Raw genomic sequence first — 21672 nt, 5'->3', positions numbered from 1 at the left:
CCCACCAGATTCTGTGGAAGACGCGCCCCTCCCCCCCTGTCCGTTTAATAGGGGTTGCTCGGAGGATGATGGCTTAATAATCATAAGTTATGGAAACAAGAAAAAACATTACACCAGGCGCGTCCCCATGGATGTGTGGAGGCCGCGCCCCCTCTTCACTTGAACTTTCTGTGTGGAAAATAATACCTTAAAAGTATATGAACTATCCAAAGAGATATAAGAGTTAGAGAGGCGCGCCCTCCCCCACCATTCAGATGACGAATCACTTGGGAAGTAGTGCGAACATAACTTTCATGCAAAGTAAAGCCAAGTGAAATTATCACCTATGAGGACGCCTCCTCGGGAAGACGGCGCGTTAATCTAATTGACATAGAATATAATTGTCTTTAAAGAAGGTTTAAGAAGGTTATGTTTCCTAAGTAGCATTCGATAGACGTCCCCAAGCAGAGGACGCGCCCCCCCATGTCAATGTTCACACGGCAGGACGCGCCCACCCGGGAAAGGCTCGTCCTTCCCCTGCCTTGTCGTTTATACTATTATATGATTATAAACACGAAGGCATGAAAGAGGAGGACAAACGAGAGACTGTAAAAAACGCGATTAGAAGTTTAGGGCGCGCCCCATAAAACAACGTCATTAATAATTACAATCTGCAAGGTTTTACAGAGGACCCGCACCTCGAAATATTTAAAACATTCATTGTTTGACACATTTTCAGATTGAATAAACTAAGGGTCGGACGCGTCCTCTCCCTGGTGATCGCCCTCCTGGCGCGCCGTCTCCTCCTCAGCTTCACGGGCTAGGGTGGCTGCCAGTTCAGCTTTTTTGGCTGCCAAGAGCTCTGGGTGTTGAGAAGGGAACTCAGCCATGAAGTTGGCCGCTGTCTTCCCAAATTTAGGAAGCCAGTTGTAGTCGGGCTCACCAGAAAGAAAGGTGGCGACATGACTGCACACTCCTTCGAAGAAGGACGCGCCCTCCACCTTGGACATCTCCTCTGCCAAACCCTTGTTGGCAGACTCGAGCTTGGAGTTCTCCTTCTTAAGATCCGCGATCTCTTTTTCAAGGCGCGCCTTCTCAGTTGAGAGTTCCTCCTCAGCTGTCTTCTTAGCACTCTCAGCAGCTTGGAGGGCCTTCTCATTCTTCTTGGCATCCTTCTTGAGAGTAGAGATTTCTTTCTCTAAAGTCTGGAGGCGCGTCCCCTGAGCAGTCCTTGCATTTTCTCGGTCCATGTTGTGGACCAGCATCTCGCAGCTTGCTTTGAGGATCCACTCATCCTTCTCGGAGTCAGACTTGGCGCGCCATGCCCTTAGCTCTTCATCAGAGGCAATGGACGCGCCTATCTCGCCCAAAGCACGAGTTGAAAGGCTGGTGGATTGAGAAGGGGTTTGCTTTTTGGTTACTCTCAGTTTCTTGGGCCCTCGAGAGCTCTCCAGGGCAGGGTCAGGCTTGTCCCCTTGTTTCGGGGCACCGAGTTCAGACGCGCCCCGCTTAGAGCCAGAAGGTTTGGAGGACGCGCCCTCCCCTGTGTTGAGTATTGTTCTCTGCAAGAAGGTGGGAACGTTGGCCATATCTGCACAAAAGTCAAGCAAGAATGCATTAGGTACTTGAACAATAAAAGAGAAGGCGAAATTGATATGCAGCAATATGCTATCTAGTTAAACATATGGGAGCAATGGGTAAAACTAGAATGTCTTGCTAAAAATATAGGACGCGTCCTCTAAGTATGAAGGGGAGGACGCGCCCAGCCGTACCTTGGCCAGATAAGTTATCAGGGCTTGGCTCCCTGGACTCTCTCCTAGAAAACCTATGCTTCCTATCTGTGAGGGGTTTACCGTCCCTGAATACTTTAAACCCCACTTTAGAGCCTATGTTAGGGGACAGAAAACCAGCCCTAACGAGATTTGGGGTGGTGACGAGAAGTGTCATGTTCTTCCTCTCGTGAGGAAGGTTCAGAATGTGTTGCGCTCTCTCCAGAGCCTCATCCTCTAAGGAGGGCATCCCTCGTTCAACTAAAAAGGTAAAGGGCAAGTCAATAAAAAGGATCTTAACAAATGAAAGGACGCGTCCTAAGGACAGATGTGCTAACCTGGAGAAATGTTGAACTGCGTCCTAACCCTCCTAACATCATAGACGTAAAAGAAAGGTTCTTTCCATTTCTTGATGTGGGAGGCGCGCCCTTCACTAAATCCTTTGTTGTTGTGTTGCTTCCTGACAACAAGGAAGAAGTAGCCCAAAGAACTTCTGGTGAGCCGGAAGAAATAGCTCAATTCCTCCATGGAAGGCGCGCCGTATCCCTCGTCTTTATACAAAATGTACAATCCTGCAGCCAATTTATATGAATTGGGCGATAGTTGGATAGGGGCAACGTCGAACCATTCACAGATTTGCTCAAAATAGGAGTGTAGAGGCGCGCCCACTCCTAGGCTGACATGACGAGGAGTCAAAACAATACGAGGAACTCTGTAGTTCCCAATGTCAAAACGATGTGCCCTCATTTCCTCGAGAGGCACCACAGCAGTTCCCTGTTGCTCGTAGTAATCCATGGTCCACTCTAGTTCTTCCCAAGAGAGAGTGGAGGATTGGTCTACGCAGCTCAATTTGCCTTTATTCTTTTTAATCTCCTCAACCATCTTTGAGGAGAGTTCCATGTCTTCATATTCTGTCCAATTCACATCTTCCTCCCATGCCTCTATGCGAGGATGAGTGTATGGCTCAGGAGATGGCGGGGGAGAAGGAGGAATTCTAGAGGTTCTGCCACAAGGCGCGCCCTGTGAAGTCTCTCCATCAACGTTCTCTTCAACAGTTTCACGAGAGGACGCGCCTTGTTCCCCCTTGTCTGATACTTCGTAATCAGAATCGCCCCTGTCACTAAGGGGGGAAGAAACGCTGTGTTCAGAAGACGAGGAGATAATCTGATATTGTTTTCCCTTTCCTTTGCGAGAAGGGACAGACGCGCCCTCCGGATCTCCAAGCCAATCTTCAAATGACGAGTCATAGTCAGAAGGGCGACCGTGGACAGTCTGAGAGCTAGTAACCTCAGGGAGGGGAGCGTTGGGAGTAATGGCCTGGGGAGTTGAGGAATGTGAGGATTCCATGTTGTCTTGTGCCAGGTTGTCAAGGATTCGTTCTTTTTCTTCTTCAGAAAGAATGTAGGATGATCGGGGTGGTGATGGTGAAAAAACCTCTAGGGGAGAGATGGAGATTCCCCGCTGGCCTAGGAAACTTCTAAATGGATGAAAGGGGGGAGACGCGCCCTCGTTTGCCAGCTGAAAGAAAAAATGAATTAGCTGTGAAGGCGCGTCCTGACAATGTCAAAGTAAGAAAGTATGAAGCAGTTAAAGTGAAGTGTGAAGCGAAACGGATGAGGGATGAAGAAGAGAGGACGACGCGTCCCATAATAGGACACGTCCTCTCATTACTTCTGATCTCTAAGGCAAAACGGATGAATAAGAGAGTGAGCACAAATCAAAGGGTCGTAACATGAATTCTGGTGGCGCGCCGTCCCCAAGGGACGCGCCTTGATAGGTATAAAGTAGCTCGCATAAACATATTTGTTACGTGATTGCGGATAACAGATGGATCAAAGACTACTCATATACATACATATATACATGGATAAAATGAAGAACACGAAGAACTCATGGGTAGTTAAAGGGACATATACTCAGATCTATCGATTTACTGGATAAAAATGAAAAAGGAAGGGTGGGAAATGTACCTTGAGAAGTGGAGAAGAGATTGGTCGGATCAAATGTGCAAATGGAGGCCGGAAAATGCTGTAGTGTACCCGGAATGCTTGCGTCGCCGGAGAGAGAAGTAACGGTTGAGAAAATGGAGAAGATGAGAGAATGAGGGGTATTTATAGGAGGAGGGCGACAGCTGGCATTTCGATTTTGAAATTGAAATTAAATAACAGGTGAAATGGTATGGATTCGTCAGGCAAGGGTCAGAGGAGGAGGACGCGCCCCTTGGAAAGGACGCGTCGTGTCGATAGCTGAATTAGCGTTTGAGCATTAGATAGCAGTTGCGATAAAGAGATTCCCCTAACATTTTTAATGATAGAAGAATCTGGGGAGTACTTGTTGTGGCCGTTTTTATATGCTATGTGAAGGAGAGGACGCGCCCTCCCCAGACATGGTCCGGGAGGAGCGGTCTCTTGTCCAGGAGGAAGAACATGAAGACAAGGAAGGGGAAGGACGCGTCTCCCCGCGAAGGGCGCGCCCTTTGACTTAAGAAGTGGCATAATTATGAAATGTATAATGAGAGAGAGAGGATGAGTGAGTCTCCGTGACGACCCTTCCGAGGGATATGAAGACTAGTTACCAAGCTCATTTGGTAGTTATCAGGCTCATCTGATAGTTCCCGGGCTCATCCGGGCATGATCTACAATCCTCAATCCTGCTATCTGCCGAGTTAACCCTCGTGTGGGGGCTTGAGGTGATCATGGTTCTTGAAGGCCCTCCGGGGTAATGTGAAGGCCGATCATATGTCTGAATCCTGTATTCTGGTGAGTTAGCCCTCATTGGGGGATTGAGACGATCGTGTAAGTTGGCTCCTTGTCTACCTTGTCTGAAGATGAAGACCTCACCGGGAGGTGAGGACATGTCCCTGCACCTTGAGGGGTTGGTCATGGCTTGCCCAGATAACTTCTCCATAAGAGTCGTGGTAGATGCTATCTCTCGTAGCGGAGATATCGTTGAATCCGTGACCTATTTGGATTGGGAGTCTGAGGTGGTCATACTCAAGACTAATTCTAACAGGAGTAGGACTCTCCAGGATGGGCCTTCGGCCTATCCCCGACTTTATCGCCAAGAGGCCTAGTCCTGATCAAACTAGGACTCCTGGTTCCATAGAACTACGTATGGCTTGATCCCCTATATAAAGGGGTACGTAGGCACATCAGGGGGAGATATCGAGAGTTGTGAGAACGAGAGCAAAAATATATTCCCTTGATCTCAGCCACCCTCAAACACATAAAACCACCGCCCACGGCGGATTTCCGTCATATAATCACCGTGAAACACCTTATTCCGGCAACGAACCTCACGTTTGTTGATTCACCAAATTCCTCTATCAACAATAAATTCAAATTTAAGGGGAGTTTGATATATTTTCGCCTGGTCTTTTTTACATTACGGGAACACACTTTTAAATTGCATTATATCCAAACTAAAAATGAAAAGCCCGGGGTTGTGCTGTGAAGATAGATGAGTTTCTTTTGACTCACCGATTGTCTCTCCAATGTGACTCAGTGTGGGTGTGGAAATTAGAGGGGAGTATTGATGCTCAGCATAATTTTTTTCCCTCAGTCCTGAATATTGAACTTTTTTCTTGCACAATTTTGTTGACTATAGGAGAATAGAAGATGACAGTTTTAGAATGAAAAGGTTGAGGTTGTGCTGTGATGTTTTTTACTGGTCTTCCCCTTTCCCTTTCTAAATAATGGAGACACCGATTCGTAACTCTTATATGTCCAAGGTTCGGGTACATTTCATTGTAAATTTCACCTCCCAACTAAGAATTAGTAAGCTTGGGGCTGTGCTGTGAATTAAGATAGATGAGTCTCCTTTGGATTGGGAGTTAACTATAGAGGATAGCACTCAAACCCGGCCTGAATTCTTACACAAGTCACAAAAATATTCAAGAAATGACATGATTATGATATACAATACCAGGTTTATTAAAATTTAATCCCATAAGGTTTAGACCTTCTATTCCATTAAATTTTAATCTCTTAAACTGACCAGGATTAGTGATGGGTGATCAAGTGCAAGTTTGTTGTGGCTGTACCCTTGCTATATATTATACTATTGACTATACTATGTGCATCAGTGCATCAGTGCATGCAGTGCAAACATGTTATGACCTGAAATAGCGTAGAAGTAACAACATTTGTGGAAGAGCATCTCCAAAGGCGTCGGCTAAATTGGACTGTAAAATATTAAGTAAAATTTGCTGAACCTGGTATTGGTTATATTGGTTGGCTATAATTTAAAATTGGTATGTTATTAATATTTAGATTGTTATAAATAGAATATATAAGTTTAATATGGTAATAAATAATATGTAATCGGCGGGAATGAGGAAAATAAATTGCGGAAGATGACGTGAAATTCATTACATAACTGTAGTAGTTCGACAAATATAGCCATACATAGGGGCATGACTATAATTATAGACAAAACTTGCTATGGCTGGAGTGCTGATTTTTGTAGGTATTAGCTATATTTTTTTATCTTTGGTAAGCCACCTAGATTTTTAGTTAAGTTTCTCATGGTTGGAGATGAGAAGTTATTTACAGTATGAATATCCATTTTGGAGATGCTGAAATTTCGAACTAAGCTTATGTGGGTCATATATTATATGCTCTATCCATCCGGAAGTAACTTTCTTTCCTCTTCACCTGCTTTCCTCCCTTTTTAAAACTCGGGAGCAGGGCGTAAAGACAACCTGAGAATGAGAACAATTAGCTTTGAGCCTTACTATAATTTTTGTTATCACTGAAGTGAGACTAGCATGGAATTTGTATAATTTTAATTTAATATGAGAAAAGAAAATCGGGTTCTCGAATAAAAATTTATTATAATCTAATATAAATATTAAACGCAATATTAAAATCAGGGGCAGTCCTGCCTAGTGTGATGGGCCCATTGGAGCCCGGGCCCAAAGTAAAAAGAATGTGATTTAAGATGCCTGCCATCCTCTGTATTTTAGGTTAGGTTTTGTTGTCTATTCTTGATTCTTTTTGCATGTACCTTTATAAGTTTTGCTTGTATGTTTAAAAAAAATTATTTTTTAAATTTTCATTTTGTGAGTAAAAATATTATGTGTATATTTTAATTGATGAAAAGAAAATTTTAAAAATATTATTTAAAAGTGTGTCGAAATTTTTAAAAATACGTGATTAAAAAACTAACATATATCCTAACAGTGGGAGTATGTTTTTGTAATTTTTGAGCTGTTCATCTCGCTTAAAGTTCGGGTATGTTTGTGTAAGAAGTTGGCTTTAGGTCAGAAATACATCAGGACCCGTAAGTTTGATGTACCCTTTCGGTGATTTAATTTTTGTTTTTGATAGAAATTATTTATAAATCATAACTTATCTATAAATCATTTTTTTATTATATTTCTATTAACTCATAAATTATTATTAAAAATATATAAACTAAACAAATATTTAAAATTTTAGCTTATCATGATCAGTCATTTTAGCATATCATGTTAAGTCCTAATTTATAACTTAAACCAGTCAGACGGGTTTTTATATTGCTAACCCTACTCTATTTGTTTAAGTAGTTTGTGCATGTACATTCAGTCAAGATATCCATGCTTACTCTTTTTATAAATGATGGTTTTATAAAAAGAATGACAAGTAATTTTCATTATCTTCACAATAGTGTCCTCTTCTAACACATATGCATGCGTAAAAAGAATGACATGTAATTTTCATTCTCTTCACAATAGTGTCCGCTTCTAACACACTTAAAATTCAAATTTATCAATTTGACTATTATAAAATCATTAGGAGATTTGTGATTATATTCTTTGAAAGCAATTTACTTTTATTTTTTGTTCGATTTTTCAAGTCTTCCGTTTCTGTTTTAAAAATTATATATGGTCCATTAGTTTTGTCCGTTATCATTTAGTTATTCCGTTAAAAAATTTTGAGCTTCATAATAATCTTGTTAGTTAATATATTTTTATTTGAATTTAAATCTGAATGATGTTTTATCTAAATTAAAATATGACTAATATATGTCATAAAAGAGCCTCCTAAACACTTTTTAGCAGCAGGCCCAGTAATTTTCAAGTCCGGCCCTGATAAAAAAAAAAGACCTCACAGTGAATGGAAAGAGTATTACTGATTCACTGGAAGTTGGAACAGTAGGGGTGATCGCGGTGCGGGCGGTGCGGTTTTTCATCAAAACCGCAAACCAAACCGCGTATGCGGTTTGCTTGAAAACTCAAACCGCAACCGCACCGCGCTAGGATAAAAACCACGTAAACCGCACCACAAAAATGCGGTGTGGTGCGGTGCGGTTTGTGCGGTTTGTGTATGTTTAAGAATAAATATTTTTAGTTGAAGTTAGTAATAAAATTTAAATATAAAATAACTAAATTTTTTTCTTGTAATGAATTTATATGATATTTATCATTTCAGAACTACAACTACAAAAATAATGCACATAAAAGTGTAAATATAATAATAAATATGAGTACTAAGAAACATATTATAATAATATAATCATATCATACAAATTTGGTATATTGGTAATATAATGGTAATGCGAGATTGATAAAATAATAATTAGCTATTGTTTAACAAGATATAAAATATATAATATAATTTAACATAATATAATTTTATTTGACATAATTATAAAAAACATATATATATATATATATAATTTTATTTTATTTGACAATCACTAATATATTAATATATATATATATTATAATACCATGGTGCGGTGCGGTGCGGTTTAAACCGCACTAGCAATATGCCAAACCGCAACCCGCACCACACCGTGCGGTTTGTGAAAAAATCAAACCGCAACCGCACCACGAAAATTAAAAACCGCGTTTTGTGGTGCGGTTTGGTGCGGTGCGGGCGGTTTATGCGGGTTGGGCGGTTTTTGATCACCCCTATGGAACAGCGTCGCGTTTTACAAACTTAGCTGAACAGCAATATAAAAACCGTAGGCTGCTTTTTGTCATCAAGTCGTTGTAGTATAGTGGTAAGTATTCCCGCCTGTCACGCGGGTGACCCGGGTTCGATCCCCGGCAGCGGCGTTATTTTTGGTCCCTTTCCTGTAGGCTGTAGCACACCGCCCACACTGCACGTCTGTTACCACTATCAGTGTGTGTGAACTGCACGTCTGTTACCACTATCAGTGTGTGTGAATAATAATTTATGTAGTAACATATTTTGGTAAATATTAAAATGTCTAAACTTAAAAGCATCAACCGTCCCAAATTATTAGCTAGAATTCAATAAATCATGTTATCGTTAGCGAAAATTCAATAAATCATATTATAATTTTTTTTTTTTTGAAAAGCCAAAGGAAATTATATTAAGATAGCAGAATTACAAGGCTAGTCAGAGATTCACGAGGACGAATACACACAAAACAATCCTCATATCTAGCATGGATATACCAAAATAAACTAGCCCTAGGAGCTTACTAGATAATATGCCAGCCTAGACCTATTATAGCAAACATATTAGATATATATATATAAGCCAGGGGGAAAATGGCTCATAACCATGCATGCACCAGTGTTCTTCAATCATCTTCAATAACAATGACTTCCACCATCTCCTCATCTCCTGGAGCCTGCCCAATGTTACCGTCTTCCACTATTGGCTCCTCCATTTCATTAATCACCACTGGATTAAGATCACTTTCATACACAGCTACAAAGCGAGGCTCAACTGGACCGAGGCCCATGTCAAGGCTCCAGAGTTCACGGACTCGGCCAAATGGTTGATCAATGATGACCATTGTCTTGTAGTTTTCAGCACCATGATGTGCCAGATAGGTGGCCAGGGCATTGGCTGAAGGATCACACAAAGTTACTTCCATATCAAAATTCCTGTCAATCTGCCTTTGATTCAGCTGCTGGACGATGGGAGCATGATCAGGGTGGACTCCCTCCAACGTAGAGTTCTTCCATTCCCAGAATGAGTCAAGATGATCACACTCCAGAACAAAAACTTCCCATCCCTCCATGAAGGCACACTTACAGCCTTCCAACAAAGCTTGGTACTCGTTCAGCCTCCTGTGAATAAACTCCAAAGAGCCAGCCATCATGCAGAGAATTTTGCCCCTGCTATTCCTTACAACCAACCCAATGCCCGACCTGTTACCATTTGGGAGGGGCTCCTCGAAAAAACATCCATGCACATTGATCTTAACTCTGCCCTTTTGAGGCATGACCCACCTTGCATTTGCGTTCACCGCTACAACTTCCTCCATTTCAGGACTCAAGATGGAGATGAGAGAAAGGTTGTGAGTAGAAATTCTAGTGTTGCTTGTGAAAATCTGAAGACTGAGAGTTCTATATATACCGGGATTGTGGCTTGGCATCATTACACTTTTGTATTTACCCAAGAAGGTGCTCCCAAAAGCATTCTTTTCTGTACACAAACACAGCAAACTAGGAGAAAAGATGAGATATCTGAGCCGCATTTTCATTTCCCAGAAAAGGTTTTCTTCCATTGGCTCCAGAAAAAGGCCATGTCAGTTCTTTTGGCCCCCCTTTTAGCCAAAAGATCTGCACGGGGGTTTAAATCCCTGGAGACGTGCTTCATAGATAATCTAAGAGATGAAATCATTTTGCATAGGCTAGGGTCTCTGCTATCATGAGATGCTATTTGCAGTTCCAAAAAATCTTTCACCAAATTGGCACTATCTGTATATATTCTCAGAGAATTCAAACTCCACTTAGATTCCGCGAATGAGAAAATCAGATAACGAAGGGCTTGCCATTCAGCTTCAAATGGGCTTGTTGCCTTGGTCGGCCCAGAAAAATTAAACAACACATTTTCTTGCTTGTCCATTATCAATCCACCTATTCCGGCCCATGTATAATTACTGGACTCTTTGAATGACCCATCTATAAATCCAATAAAATCCATGTCCGCTTGCAGTAATTCATGAAATTGATACTTCTCTGAGTAGGTTACAGAACCCACCGGATTTATGATCCACCATTTTAGTGACCCCTGGATGAGCACATCAAAACCTAAACCCCAATCTTTAGAGAATTGTTGGACCATTGCAAGGAGAGTTTCTGGATCGAATTTTTGACTTCTGAAGATTGCTTGATTCCTGTTGAGCCAGATAGTCCATAAGGTGGCACTTACCACTATTTTCCAAGAGTACACCAACTTTTTCTCATGTTTATTCCGTACTGCACTCCATCTATGATTTAGCTCAGAGGTTTGGCTAGGCAGATCAATAATACCCCACCAACGATAGACTGCACTCCACAGGTCCACTGTGGCCACACACTCGGTCATAAGATGCTGAGTAGATTCCTCATGCAATTCACAAACAGGGCAGACAGAGCAGTTAATCTGAGAAACTCCTCTTGAGATTAGCAATGATCTTGTAGGCAGAATATTTAGATGCACCTTCCACAAAAAAACCTTGATCCTCTGGGGGATTTTTAGCTTCCAAATGAACTTCCAACCTACTTTATCCCCTTTAGAATTCAACAATTCCATACTTTTTTGTACAGAGTAGCTGGAATTTGTATGATCCCATATCATTTTATCAGGTCTGTTCTGAAGAGATACTCCATCCAACACAACTTCTAATGTTTTCAGTTCATCCAATTCCCAAGCTCTTAATTGTCTATTCCAAAATACAGCACTATCATGAGGAAGGTTCTGCCATTTGTTCAAAAAATCTGAGATTGTGGTAAATTTGAGGGATGATATTGAGTATAATTTCTTGAACTTATGTTTAAGAGGAGACCCTCCTATCCAGATATCTTCCCAAAACATTACTTGCTGTCCAGAGCCAAGTTCCCAAGAGAAATTATTACCATTTAGCATACCTTTAAATGATGGATCCTCCACAGCCTCCTTAATTCCCTGTAGCGTGTCTGAAAGTTTTTTATTTGCTAAATCCTCTGTTAGGCTGCCATGAAACGAGCAGTTATATTTGCTCCTAATCCATTTGTTCCAAGATCGGTGCCTGTCATTCATCCATTTGAAAGACCACTTCCCCAGTAATGAAAGATTCCTATCTTTGACTGATGTTAATCCCAAGCCCCCTTGATCTTTAGGTTTACAGATTTTCCTCCATGAGATTAGGTGGAGTCTTCTCCCTCTTGATTGATCACATCTCCCATGAGCCCACAAGAATTCTCTTCTGATCCTTTCAATTTGGTTGATAACTGAACATGGCATTTTGTGTATATTCTGCCAGTAGATAGGCAAGCTATCCATCACCGATTTTACTAGAACCAGTCTCCCCGCCATATTTAAACAATCCATTTTCCATCCTGTCAGCTTATGTTTCATCTTGTTAATAAGTGGCAGCCAAAACACCTGCTTTCTCGACGAAATTCCTATGGGCAATCCTAAATATTGCATTGGCCACGATCCTTTCTTACATTTTAAGACACTTGCTGCAACTTCAACAAAACTCAACCCTCTACCTGAGGAGTAGACTGTGCTTTTTTCAAAGTTTATCTTTAGACCTGATATCAATTGAAAACTTTGTAACACAGCCTTGACCCCTTTGATGGATTCAACACTGGCATCCACGAATATAACAGTGTCATCCGCAAACTGTAGATGCGTTAATTGTTCAGCTCGGTGACCTACCTCTATTCCTTTGTAAAGGCCTTTTTCAGAGGCAACTATCAGCATTCTATTTAGAACTTCACCCACTAGATTAAACAGCAGGGGGGAAAGAGGATCCCCCTGTCTAAGTCCCCGCTGCGGTGTGAATTCCTCCGTGGGGGATCCATTAACTAGTATAGAAATTCTCGATGTTTCTAGTATGGCTTTGATCCATGAGCACCATCTAGCATCAAAGTTCATAGCTTCCAGAGTCTGAATTAGGAAAGACCAGTTCACAGTGTCGAAAGCTTTTTCGAAATCCAGTTTCAGGATTAGTCCCATACATTTATTCTTCTGCAATGAGTGAACCACCTCCTTAACTACTAAAATGCTTTCAGAGGCTTGTCTTCCTTGGACAAAACCCGACTGAGCCTCACCAATTAACTCATCCATGTGTCCTGCAAGCCTGGAAGCTAGTGTCTTCGTTAAAATTTTCATGGATGTATTGATTAAGCTGATAGGCCTGTAATCCTTTACAAATTTAGGTTCCAAAACCTTGGGGATCAAAGTGATGAAAGATGAGTTTAGACCTGCTGGCACCCTTAAATTTGCATAAAAATTTTCCATGAAAGAGATTATTTTCTTCCCAATAAACGGCCACAAAAACTTTAGACTCTTGACATTGAATCCATCAGGTCCAGGAGCTTTTTCGTCAGCCAAGGCGTTCACTGCTGCTGTAATCTCTAAGTTTGAGAAAGGCTTAACCAAAGTCTCCTTGTCCATTTCAGAAAGAGTTGGCAACGCCAGCCTACCAAGTTTAAATAGAGGCTTGTTAGGCTCCTGAAAAAATTTTGTATAATGATTTAAGAAGGCTTTCTTAATTTCTTCTGGCTTCACCACCCAATCATTATTCCAGTAAATTTTCCCAATTTGATTCCTACTCTTGCGTTTCTGAATTGCCTGGTGGAAAAAACGAGTGTTGCCATCCCCCAGTTGCATCCACTCCATTCGAGATTTTTGTCTCATCATGGACTCTCTTTTAACATACAGTGAGATTAGAGCTTGCCTATTTTCATATGCCTCCCTTTCCACCCCTACCATATTGTCAAGGATGTTCATCTTTTTCTCCAAGCTCTGAATCTCCCCCTCAATTCCTGCAGAGTTAGATTTAAACTTTTCCTTGATCAAATCCTTGATAACTTTCAAGGATTTCTGAATGCTGTTACTCTCCCACTCCTTATTTTTATGCACCCATTTGACAACTTCTTCTTTCAATGAATCATCCAAATAGCAGTTAAAAATTTTGAAGGGTCTGCATGTCCACACGTTTCCATCCGAAACTAGATAGATAGGCTTGTGGTCAGATTGCTTCCTGCTCATTACCCCTGCCCTCCAAGAACAGGATTGCATCCACATGTCATTGAGAAAGATCCTATCTAGCCTACTTTTTTTACCTCCACTCCTTATCCAAGTAAAACCTGAGTTGCTCAAGCTAACCTCCAGCAGGTTGCAGTATGTGAGAAAATCATTAAATTCTGCCATTTCTTTCTCATTACATTCACAATTCACCCTGTCTGCAGGTTCCCTAGTGCAATTAAAATCCCCTAAAATGCATAAAGCTTCATCTCCAATACATCCAATAATGTTCTTTATGTCTAACCATAATTGCCTTTTCTGATCTAACAATAAGGGGCTATAAACATTCACGATATGGATTCTACACTCCACCTCTGAAATCCACAATGTGGTCCATATCCAATGCCTAGTTTGCGCCAAAGCAACACACCTAAGACTTCTTGAGTTCCAAAAAGTAACGAGCCCCCCGGAGAGCCCTACAGCCGGTTGTTGTGCAAACTTAAAATCAGTGATGTCCATGATTCTTTGCGAATGACTCTGGGACCATGTATTACTTTTAGTTTCTTGCAGACATACTATATCAGCTCTCAGAGAGCTAACTAGGTCTTTCAAATTCTTGACAGCTATAGCATTGTTAATGCCTCTAATATTCCAAGAAAGTAACTTTAAATTATTCATTAAAGGCTAAAAACTAATTTAGAGTTTCACTTCCAGACAGAGAGACTTACACTTCTCCCTTCTCCAGTTTCTTGACTATTGCCTTAAGCACTTCTTCCTTATTACTTGCAGCCACTAATCCCATGGCCTCAGCACTGCTAAGGATTTCCAATGCTTCTTTTACAGAATTCCCCTCTAAATCTGTTGTCACTATTTGCAGGCATTGATCCCCCAGAATTTTGCTCTTCCTTGTTGCACCACGCTTCCCACCCTTTTTCTTGACATTTTTCCGCTTAAATTTGCTTATATCAAAAGGATTTCTTGGAATCTGTCTCGCTAACTTTGGCCTGCCCCTGCGACTTTTGACTCTGAGTTTTTTGTCTACATCTAGGCACAATGAAGACTGAGAACTAGGATTTTCCATAGACATCCCGCCTTCCACATTAGCCTGTACCCTGAGTTCAACCTTGGAGGCATTGTGATTCTCAGAGCTGGATGAGACACGGTTGAAATTTTTTGTCTGATCCTTGCTTATCTCAACAATATTTTTCACAATTGTCCCCAACTTTTTGCCCCCCCTGTTGTGATTCGCTAAAACTAGAGCTCCATCATTTAGATCAACAACCTCAGATTGTGTGTCATCTTCCTCCATAACCTCATTGCCATTGTTCTGAGTCATCTTGCTGTCACTTTTGAACGGACTAGAGTGCTCCTCATTTTTACCTATATGCGAAGACTCACCAGAAAACTCCATCGGACACACCTTTCCTTTTAAATAATTTGAATCTGAGACTTCCGAAAATGAGATCATGATTTGCTTACCTTTATACAGCACTTTCAGGTTTTCTTTAATAGATTCCACAATATCCGTATCAACACACACTAGGGGATTGAAGAAATCTAACAAATCATCACTTTGGTACGTCCAGCTGATCCACTTACCCAATCCACTTGTAAAAGCTTTCAAATTTTCTTCTCTCCATCCTGGCATTGGCAAGCCCTTGCATTCCAGCCATACAACTCGAGTTATGATACTATCATATTCCTCAAAGTTCCTCAATTTGCAGAACCACACTGTTAAATCTGTGTCTTCCAGGTCCTTCCAGCTCTCTTCCTTATTCTTCCTGATAAGAAACTTCCTTTTGGAGAGTGAGTTAACCTTGTATTTGCTCAGCCCTATGTCGTTTAACTTTTCTTGGATTGCTTCAGCAGTTTCCTCAAACCAAGTGTATCCAATCTTACACTCTTTTAGAGCCTGATCTACTTCCTCGTCAACATCCATTTCTGTGAATTCAAACATTTTCTTTCCAAACTCCTCTTGTTCCTTGGGTATTTCCTTCTTAATTCCACTACTTTGCTTAATTCCTTCTTGTTCCTTGGGTAACTCCTTCTTAATTCCACTACTCCTCTTGTATCCAATCGGGCTATTTATTGTCATAGAGAGCCTTCTTCCCAAACCCTTACATGCTTTCGCATTGTTTATTATCGTGCCTGCCTCCAACTCACTTGTTGTTTTGATGAAACCATATCTTTTCCCTTTAACATCCCGCCTTTTAGGCAGAACAATATCCACGATTTCTCCACAAGATTGAAAAAAATCCCACATATCTCTGCCACTAGCATTATCCGGTATGTTATGCAAGAAGATGGTTGCTACCTCTGTTCCCTTCTCTCCTTTCATATCACCCTTTTTCTTTCTATGTGTGACTTTAGTCCACCCTTCCTCTTCTATCGTGCTTTGAACATGTTGCTGTTGTGGAAACTCCTCGCACCTCTGATTCTGCAATACCTCGCCGTATGTCTTTCTAGACTTTCCCAATGTGCTCTTAACCGAGGCCTCGTCTAAGCTTCTCCAATGAATTTGCTTCAGTGCTTCATCAATGGCACTCATGTCCCCACCATTTAGTCTGACAAGAGTGTCCCTGTTAACCCACACCGTATGCGCCCATATAAAACTTAGTAGATTCTTCTCATCCCACTTCCGATGCGGAGCTTGCCTGACCGATGATGTTACATATTTGATGATGTCACAGGTATCTAACTTGTTTAGTGTGCAGAAGCAAATATCAGAGTTTAGCTGGAAATCAGAGTTTAACGACTGACAGCTGGATCAGAGTTTAAGCGATGATCAGAGTTTGCAGGCGGCTGATTTTCAGGAGCATATCTGACTAAGTAAGGAAGATAAAGATCAAGAGAGATTGTGCAGATCAGGACAGCAGGAGGATAGCTACTGATTAGATTATTTTAGGAAGCAGATAATTATAAATCAATCAGTAGATATCATGTAACTGTGTATATAAACACAGCTTAGGGTTTACTCTAGATGAGTTATCAATTGAATATCATTCGTGTAACCTAGCAGCTCTTAGTGATAAGATATAAATCACTAAGAGATTATTTGTAAACTACTGAGATTTGTGAATAAGAGTTTATTGAATTATTCTCTTATACTTGTGTTTATTTTGGATTGTGTTCACTATATTATCACATATATAGTGAGTTTAGTCGGCCTAACAAGTGGTATCAGAGCCAGCTCTGTTGATATACCTACAGTGAGATCTTAATCACACACAATCATGTCTGAGAAATCACAAAACAGTAGATATGAGTCTCTTAGGGTTCCGGTCCTCAGGGCATCTGAATATTCTGTCTGGAAAGTAAGAATGATCATGTTTCTGGAATCTACAGATCCAGAATATCTGGATAGAATTTATGATGGTCCACACATGCCAACGAAGCTCTCTGTTGCAGTGGGAGATGAACCCCAGAAGATGATTCCTAAAGAGAAGAAGGACTATACTCCAGAGGACATCTCATCTATCAGTAAAGATGCAAAGGTGAAGCATCTGTTGCATAGTGCTCTGGACAATGCTATGTCCAATAGAGTAATTGGATGCAAAACTGCAAAGGAGATATGGGATGCTTTGGAAGTCAGATGTCAAGGAACCAAAGCCATCAAAAAGAACAGAAGGACCATACTTACTCAAGAGTATGAACACTTTGATTCAAAATCAGGTGAATCACTGACTGATCTTTATGATAGGTTTGTCAAGTTGCTGAATGACTTGTCTCTTGTGGACAAAGAATATGATTTGGAAGACTCAAATCTCAAATTTCTGCTTGCTCTTCCTGAAAAGTGGGATTTGAAAGTAACCACTATAAGAGACAATCATGATCTTGAAGAGATGTCTCTGGATGAAATCTTTGGAAGGTTGAAAACTCATGAACTTGAGATGGAGCAAAGGAGCAAACGACATGGTGGGAAACCCAAACCAGTTGCTCTAAAAGTTCAAGAAGATTCAACTGTGAAAAGCAAAGGAAAAGCTCATGTCAAAAAGTCTGATACTGAGTCATCAAACTCTGATGATGACTCAAACTCTGATATACTGTCAGACTCTGATGACAGTGATACTGAGATGATGCAGCTGGCAGCACTGATGGTGAAAAGCTTCAAGAAGATGGCTTACAAGAACTTCAACAAAGGGAAGAAGTTCTCAAGGAAAGACAGAAACTCTGATAAGAAGGTCTTCAAAAGGAATGAAGGCAAAGAAGAAAAATCTGGAAAATCTGATAAGTCTAAATACACTTGCTTCAATTGTGGAGAGAAAGGACATTTTGCAACTGAGTGCAAGAAAGCTAAGAAAGAAAAGGAACAGGCCTTTATCACAAAGAAGGGAAGTTGGGCAGACTCATCAGAATCAGAGGAAGAAGTCAACTATGCCTTGATGGCAAACATGGACAACAGCACTGAGACTGTTGAAACTAAGGGCAACAGGAAAAACATCCTAGTTCTGGACAGTGGATGCTCAGGACATATGACAGGAAATAAAGCCCTGCTATCAGACTTTGTGGAGAAGGCTGGCCCAAATGTTTCTTATGGAGATGGCAACATAGGGAAAACTTTGGGATATGGCAATATCAATCTTGGAAATGTCATCATTCAATCTGTAGCTCTGGTCTCAGGACTTAAGCACAATCTGCTGAGCATAAGTCAAATCTGTGACAGAGGATATCATGTCAATTTCTTGGAAGAACACTGTGAGGTCATTAGTAAAAGAACTGGAAAAGTTGTTCTGAAAGGATACAGACATGGCAACATCTATGAAGCTAAGCTATCTTTAAACTCTGAAAGCTCTGCAATCTGTCTACTTGGCAGAGCCAGTATTGAAGAAAGCTGGAACTGGCACAAGAAATTATCTCACCTGAACTTCAATAATATAAATGAACTTGTGAAGAAAGATCTTGTGAAAGGACTCCCAAAATCAGTTTTTACTCCAGATGGACTCTGTGATTCCTGTCAGAAAGCAAAACAGAGGAAGTCTTCCTTCAAAAGTAAAACTAAGTCCTCAATTCTTGAGCCATATCATCTGCTGCATGTTGATCTTTTTGGACCAGTAAATATAATGTCCATTGCAAAGAAGAGATATACTCTGGTCATTGTTGATGAATTTACCAGATATACGTGGGTATATTTTCTTCACAGCAAGGATGAAACACCATCTTTATTGATTGAGCATATCAGGCAGTTGAACAAAATCTCTAAAGATGCAGTAAAGATCATAAGAAGTGATAATGCTGAACGACGGCACCGCCATATTGTTGAAACAGGGCTTTCGCTCCTTGCTCATGCTAAGCTTCCAATCACATTCTGGTCTTATGCCTTTACAACCGCTGCATATCTTATTAATAGACTGCCAACTGCCACATGAAAGAAAATGGACAAAGTCTCATACACCAGATCTGATTATTGGGGATCCAGATGCTGGAGTACAAACCAGAACTGCAACAGCAAATGAGTGTCTATTTCATTCATTTTTATCTCAGACAGAACCAAAAAAAGTGGAAGAAGCCTTAAAGGATGCAGACTGGGTAACAGCAATGCAGGAGGAGTTAAATGAATTTGAGAGAAATAAAGTCTGGACACTTGTACCAAGACCAAAGAACAGATCAATTGTTGGTACTAAGTGGGTTTTTAGGAACAAAACAGACAGTGATGGTGTAATTACAAGAAATAAAGCCAGACTGGTAGCTAAGGGATATTCTCAACAAGAAGGAATTGACTATGATGAGACCTTTGCCCCAGTTGCCAGATTGGAAGCAATCAGAATTTTCTTAGCTTATGCAGCACACAAGAAATTCAAAGTGTTTCAGATGGATGTAAAGAGTGCTTTTCTTAATGGGGAGCTGGAGGAAGAAGTATATGTTGAACAACCTCCAGGATTTGTGGACACAAAATTTCCAGATCATGTCTACAGATTGGATAAAGCACTGTATGGACTAAAGCAAGCACCAAGAGCATGGTATGAAACTCTGGCTCAATTTCTTTTGGATAGTGGTTTCAACAGAGGTACAATTGATAAAACTCTATTTTATCTCAACCATGGTAATGATCTGCTATTAGTTCAAGTCTATGTAGATGATATTATTTTTGGGTCTACTAATCCTAAACTCTGTGAGAGATTCTCAAAGCTTATGCAGTCCAGATATCAGATGAGCATGATGGGAGAAATGAGCTACTTTTTGGGACTTCAAGTCAAACAGACTGATGAGGGTATTTTCATTAATCAGTCTAAATATACCAGGAACCTGCTAAAGAAATTTGGCATGCAGGATAGCTCAGCTGCTACCACTCCAATGGCAACTGCCACTAAGTTAGATAAAGATACTGGTTCACCAGTAGAAATTACTAACTACAGAGGTATGATAGGCTCACTTTTATATCTGACTGCTAGTAGACCTGATATCATGTTTGCAACCTGTCTCTGTGCAAGATTTCAAGCAGATCCAAGAGAACCACACCTTGTAGCAGTCAAAAGGATTTTCAAATATCTCAAAGGAACAGTTGAGATGGGACTCTGGTATCCCAGAGAATCAGACTTTACACTGATTGGTTACTCTGATGCAGATTTTGCAGGATGCAAAATAGACAGAAAAAGTACAAGTGGGAGCTGTCAATTTCTAGGAGGAAGATTAGTTTCTTGGTTCAGTAAGAAACAAAAATCTATCTCCACATCCACTGCAGAAGCAGAGTATATTGCTGCAGGAAGCTGCTGTGCTCAGATCTTATGGATGAAGAATCAACTACTGGATTATGGGTTAACTCTGACTCAAATTCCTATTTATTGTGATAACCAAAGTGCTATTGCTATGACAGGAAATCCAGTACAGCATTCCATGACCAAGCATATCAGCATAAGGTATCATTTTATCAGAGAACATGTGATGGAAGGAACAGTAGAGCTTCACTTTGTTCCAACAGATCAGCAGTTGGCAGATATCTTCACCAAACCTCTGGCTGAAGCAACATTTACAAGGCTTGTAAACGAATTAGGGATGATTTCTGGTCCTCTCTAAACTCTGATACATTGCATGATACTATATCTGTTAGTACTTGTTGTTATAAATCTGATCTACAACTGCATCTGTTATTCTCTGATCTAAACTCTGATGATTATACTCTGATTTGATAAACTCTGATATTTAAACTCTGACCCGACAAACTCTGATGACTTGAATTTTTCATGATGAAAGATACTCCTGTGAAGAATTGTTGCACTTAACTGAATTTAGTCATAAGCCTCTCTAAAGTCTGAATTTTGTGATATTACAGCTGTGGAAATCCCTAACACACAACACATGAGTTAATTTTGTTACTTAGACTGTCTTACTTCTTAGATATTAGATATGTACTCAGAAAAGAATCTGCTTTCCTCCTCTTATGAGCTAAGAGTTAATATATCTCAGTTATGGATCCTCAAGATATTTCTTCTCAGAAAAGAAAATCAAAAAAAAAAAAAAAAAAAAAAATCAAAAAAAAAAAAAAAAAATTTATCTCAGGTACTCCTTTGAGATCTTAGAAAATCTGTGAAAGGAAAGATCCAAGTGCACTGCTGGTATTAAGCAAATGCATCGAAAATTAAGTTAATTTTTGGGGACTTTTCACATTCTCTGATTACTGGAGAAATACTCTGAGCAAACAAAAGTCTGATAAAGGTTATGACTCACTTACCATGAGAAGTTCCCTTTCAAAAGACAAATGTTGTTCAAAAGAGAAGAAATGGTATACTCTGATCCATTTGTGAGAAACTCGGCTTATGAGATGATTAAAACATTTTCTTAATCATCTGATTCTTTCTAATATTATTTGAGAAATTTGACAATCTCTGTGACATTAGAATATTCATGTTAACACACACCTCACTCCACTTCTGTGATTAACAATTTTTTTCTTCGAGTAATTTTTTTGACTAGAGTTCAATAAATATTTGCAAACTCTGAGGAGCAAGTGTCGTTTAGACCTTGAATATTTATCTCTCATCATTACAAGATTCTATGATCACTTTTTGATTTGTCATTTT

At 40.3% G+C, this 21672-nt stretch overlaps 1 protein-coding gene and 1 non-coding gene across 2 annotated transcripts in view; both read left to right on the top strand.

Moving 5' to 3' along the window:
* Window positions 1-21672, top strand: part of LOC135151699 (uncharacterized) — a 39619-nt gene that overhangs the window by 15057 nt on the left and 2890 nt on the right. The gene's annotated exons all lie outside the window — the stretch shown is intronic.
* TRNAD-GUC (transfer RNA aspartic acid (anticodon GUC)) lies at window positions 8722-8793 on the top strand. Its single transcript has one exon. It is a non-coding gene; the product is annotated as a tRNA-Asp (tRNA).

This window comes from Daucus carota, chromosome 1 (genome assembly GCF_001625215.2).
Source record: "Daucus carota subsp. sativus chromosome 1, DH1 v3.0, whole genome shotgun sequence".
NCBI classification, from domain to species: domain Eukaryota; kingdom Viridiplantae; phylum Streptophyta; class Magnoliopsida; order Apiales; family Apiaceae; genus Daucus; species Daucus carota.
The sequence above is the reverse complement of the archived record's forward strand: the minus strand, read 5'-3'. Positions and strand labels throughout refer to the sequence as shown.